This window comes from Capsicum annuum, chromosome 1 (assembly GCF_002878395.1).
Source record: "Capsicum annuum cultivar UCD-10X-F1 chromosome 1, UCD10Xv1.1, whole genome shotgun sequence".
Classification (NCBI taxonomy): Eukaryota; Viridiplantae; Streptophyta; class Magnoliopsida; order Solanales; family Solanaceae; genus Capsicum; species Capsicum annuum.
In genome coordinates this window covers 26,503,688-26,509,269 of record NC_061111.1, presented here as the reverse complement: position 1 = coordinate 26,509,269, position 5,582 = coordinate 26,503,688, and positions in this window count along the sequence as shown.

The following is a 5,582-nucleotide window of genomic DNA, read 5'->3' as shown; positions in this document are numbered from 1 at the left end:
TCCATGATTCGAGGGCCTTTGCAGCGTGATTCTTGAATGTAGGATGATTTGAGCCTCCTAGAAATGTTTGGATCTCCAGGAATTATCTAACAGCACTTCATCTTGTCGAGTTGATCTCTGGGCTGAACTCCGTTAGTTAATTCGTTGAAGAACTGTGTAGTCAATGCAGAAGCTTCCTCCAATGCTTGCAGAATGTCCTCTTTTTTCTTTTATTTTAGAATGTTATGTTACCCCCTATTTATAGTTATAGGGGGTAGGCCTAATTGCTTGTGATTGGCCGAAACATGTCGCTTTGACAATTGGCGTCTTTTGATTGGTTGTTGAATTTAAATGAGCCCTCCATATCATTTGTACATGTGGCGGCGTCTCATTGGTCTTGAATTTGACTGGGATGCCACGTCACTTGATGAGTTTGGATTTCAAAGTGAGATGGACCTTGATGAGGAATAAAATAAGCTTATCATTATTATTTTTAAGCCCAAAATAATTTTAGACCCAATAAAATATGGATCAAATTCAAATTTTATATGAATTTGATGCAATAAATTTTACGTGTCTACAAATGTCCCCTATTTCAAGGTTGGTCGATGTGTAGGTTTACCGAAACTTGGCAGCGAGACTTGAAGTACTCATGAATGTGTTTTCATTCTTGTGATTTCAAAGGTATTTGTTTCTCCCAATGTTGATCATGTCAAATTGAAGCATCATGCGTTTGGTACCGACACTTATCGCCAGATTGAAGTTTCACGTAGTTGGTATCAATCCGCTTAGAACCGAGAAGCTTCATCCGGTCAACACTGTAGATGTGTTACATCTTTATTTTTTGTGCAGGTTTATGCAAATGGTCTTGATGTCAGACCAAAAAAGTCGACATGATTGATGTTGAACCATATAGTGCACTACTTCCTTACTGTTTGATAAGAAAGTGACTTGGAATTATCTGATTTTATCCTTGATGACGCTGAAATTTTTTCATTTTAGCTTCAGTAAGCATGTACTTGGCGTCATTCTTGCGACCTTGTGATGATGAAGTTCTGAGTGTCTGCAGTCCATCGTTGCAAAGCAAGCATGTGGTGCATCTCATCTGTGGGGCTCGGCGATAAAGAGGCTTCGAGTGAGAGCATCTCATTCTTTTCAAGGAGCACGTACGTGGTGCCATCCAGCTTGATAATATTGACACAGGGAGTAGCCTTTTCTGACTTTGGTGAGCAAGTACTAGGCACACGTCTACAAAAATATTTATTCTCCGATGGGAGAATAAAAATATGAGTTGTTTGATTCATAAAAAATGTAATTCAATGTCCTATTTTATCAGTTTTGCGCAGCGTCACGATAAATTTCGTATTTCGATGTAGGAGTATCAAAATTAGGAGCCATTTTTATTTTTTTGCGTTAGAAACTAGACTCGTAGTGCTACTCTTACGCGGGAATCGCAATCAGATTGCATCCGAATCGTCCAGATATTGCTCCAATTACAGCCTTCTAATCTTGGTTCGCTGGTTATTTCAGCTTTGCGCAGCGCCACGATAAATTCCATATCTTAACGTGAAAGTATTAGAATCAGATTTCGTTTATGGAATTGGAAAGTAGATTCGCAGAGCTACGTCTCACGTGGAAACCACAATTAGATTGAATCCGAATCGTCCCAAATATTTCTCCAAAGACAACCTTCTAATCTTGATTCGCTGGTTATTTCAGCTTTGCACAGTGTCACAATAAATTCTATATCTTGACGTGAAAGTATCAGAATCAAATTCCGTTTTTTGCATTGAAAAGTAGACTCACAGATCTACATATCACATGGAAACCACAATTAGTTTGCTTCCGAATCGTCCCAGATATTGCTCCAAAAATAGCCTTCTAATCTTGGTTCGCTGGTTATTTCAACTTTGCGCAGCATCACGATAAATTCCATATCTTGACATGAAAGTATCAGAATCAGGTTCCATTTTTTGCATTAGAAAGTAGACTCGCAGATCTATGTTAAGCGTGAAATCAATCAGCATATAACCTTTATATTTTCTCAGGTACTTTCCAAAGTTGTAGCTTAAATCTTGTGATATTCTATTTCTCCTCAGATTTTGGATACTTCATGAATTTCATCATCTACTTCAAGTTTTGGGCCACATCACTTCCGCAATGTGTTGAAGGACAGACTAGAGCAATATTCAAAGTACCACAAGTCTTTTTCTTGTCGAGAAGACTTTATTGCTTGGGAGATAATGAAGAATTCTTTTGCTTTAAGACGGTATCTTCAAAGGACTCCAAATATGTATTCAAGCTTCATACTGTCACGCCCCAAAATCCCATCGGGCCGGACTGGCACCCGAAGCCGAGAAGGCCCGGGAGAACCCGTTCAAATACCTGTACTTTCACTTACATGTCACCAAAAAAATTGGACAGCACTTCATTGCATATAGAAAGGTCTAATTACCTGTATCAGCACAACACGCACAAATATATATATATAATACTTGGCCTTCGGGGCCACCACATATACAAATATAACGTTACTATATAAACTTCCATGACTTTACCCTTCCTTATGTCTACAAAGCCTCTAGGATATACATGACATAACTAGGGTCGGGATAAACCCCCGCCCACACATGACTCATGTACAATAACAAAACATAAGGAACCGACTCAGAAAGCTCCAAAGCAAACTGGAGCTCACCAACAATAGCTGTATGACCTGGCTCCTACTTGTGCGGTGTATGAGCTGAGGTACCTGTGCCTGCAGCATGAAATGCAGGTCCCCCGTGAGGGACGTCAGTACGAAATATGTACTGAGTATGTAAAGCTGTAAATAATCACATATGATATAGGAGCTCAATAGAAACCAGAAACAAGTGAATAAGTCGTAATAGGAGTGGACCACACTTACTAGAACTTGTGACAACCTGTACATTGTATTTATTCAATCACTTTACCTTCGTTCTTATCGTCTTTGTAATCATTACTGTACTGTACTGTGACCATTAGGATGCCTCCAGTACATATCAACTGGGATCGACCCATGCTAGGCTTATGCCCCTGGGATACCACCCATAAACACATGAAATAGGGATCGACCCATGCTAGGCTTATGCCCCTGGGATACCACCCGATAAGAGAGAACTCCCATCACTTAGTTCAATTAATCTTTGAGATTGTTATTTCGGTCGCCACCACATTTTTGATACTTTGAAACAATGATACATCAATAGGAACCAAGTAATAGACCTTCTATACAATAACGATGTAATAAAGACTCATTGGTACATCAACAATGTGTTTCAGAATCATCAATATCACAACAATGAAATAAGAGCCTTTTGGTATATCAATGAAACATTTTGACACTTTATAGAATGGAAACAACTTCGTTGGTAACGTAGAACAATACATGTTTTAGGACAACCTCGGAATCTTACTTGATGGAACATTGGTGTTTTCATGCCAAAGAACATTGTTAGAGTATGCTTTACATACCTCGTTGTAGATTCAGATACCAATTCAACACAACTTCCCGCCTTTACAAATCACTTATCTACAATGAAATGTTTGGCATCTAGTATTAGCAACCCAACACCACAATTCTCTTCCATAATTCCATACTACCAATATTTGCAAAACATTCCAAAAACCAACTTGAACAATAGGTTTATGTGTGTATATATATATAATCATCATTTCAATACCACATCATCAATACTACATCATCACCCCAAATTCCTTCACAATTTAACATAATCCAACCATGCACAAGAATAATCCAACATCATTTCCAATCATCTTTCAACAACAATCAAATAACATACTTCTTATGCTCACATGCATATATATATATATACATATCCATATAAATAACACCAACATAATTTACATCCTTACCAAAAAAATGGCCCTTTTGATTTCGAAGTCCTGTTGGCACAAATAAGGGGTGCTTCTCGAAGCCCTTGAGACGGTGAACACAACTACGGAATCAATTTGGATTTTCTACGGTTGAATCACAAGATAATTGGAGTTGAAATTTGGCTAGGGTTTCTTAGTTTCAATAACTTGATGATAATTGATGGATATGAGACTAATTATATGTATATAATGACCAATTTTCGTCCATGAGGTGATGGAAAATGACCATATTGCCCTTAAAAATTTAAGTAAATCCGAATCTGTCCATGGTGGACTGTTTTGATAGGCTAAAGTAAATCGGCCATAACTCTTTGCTCCGATATCGGATTTGGGTGAAATTGGTATCGTTAGAAAGATAATTCAAAGGTCTTTCATTTAATATAAAGTAGGCCACCCAGTTCGTCCTGTACAAGTAGTTATGATCGTTTGAAGTTGACCCTAAAAATCTGTTTTGAGAGGCTGAAGTAAAACGAGTATAACTCCTTACTCAGATGTTGGATTTAGATGAAACCAATTGCATTGGAAAGAAGACTGAGAGATATTTCTTTTGATATGTGGTAGCTCTCCCAGTTCATTATATTGAGGGAGTTATGATCGTTTAAAGTTGACCCAAAAAACTGGCAGGCCTCAGTAGTTTTCCTGCACATTTACTGTTCACATCCCGGCCACCGTTTTAAAGTTTCGAACGAGCTCGCTTATATCCGAAACTTATCCGTTTTTGGAAATCTTTATATCGTTGGAAAGCTTATTCAATAACCTTCGTATGGAACCATCGACGGGAAAATTCCGGTATAAATAAAGTCGATTCCTATACACCTATAATCAAACTACACACTTGAAACCATCTCAAAATAATCAATACTCATACTTAAACTCATATATACCTAACTTAGGATCAATACATATACTCCAACACATATAACAATGACTAATGCACGTAATTAAGTACGGGGTGTTACACATACTTTTTCTTTTTTTTTTAGAGTCGTTCACAATTTAGACTCATGCAGGCTAGGAGTGACATGCAGTTTAAGATCGTGCATCAATGAGTAGTTTGATTTGTAGTTTAGGCTCGTCCATTGAGAAGCAACTTGACGGCTAGGAGTGACATGCAGTTTAAGATCGTGCATCAATGAGTAGTTTGATTTGTAGTTTAGGCTCGTCCATTGAGGAGCAACTTGACTTGCAGTTTAGGCTCGTGCATCGAGGAGTATCTTGACTTGCATCGAGGAGCATTTTGACTTGTAGTTTAGGCTCGTGCATCGAGAAGCATCTTGACTTGCATTTTAGGCTCGTGCGTCGAGGATCCTTTTGACTTATAATTTAGGCTCGTGCATCAAGGACCATTTTGATTTGTAGTTTAGGCTCGTGCATCGAGGAGCATTTTGACTTGCAGTTTTAGGCTCGTGCGTCGAGGAGCCTTTTGACTTGCAGTTTAGGCTTGTGCATCAAGGAGTATTTTGATTTGCAGTTTAGGTTCGTGCATCGAGGAGCATCATGAGGTTTATGCTCGTACCTTAAGGAGTGTTCATGACTTGTAGTTTAGGCTCATGCATCAAGGAGCATCTTGACATAGTTTTGGCTCGTGCATCGAGGAGCATCATGCAGTTTATGCTCGTGCCTTAAGAAGCGTCATGTAATTTATGCTCGTGCCTTAAGAAACATTCTTGACTTGTAATTAGGCT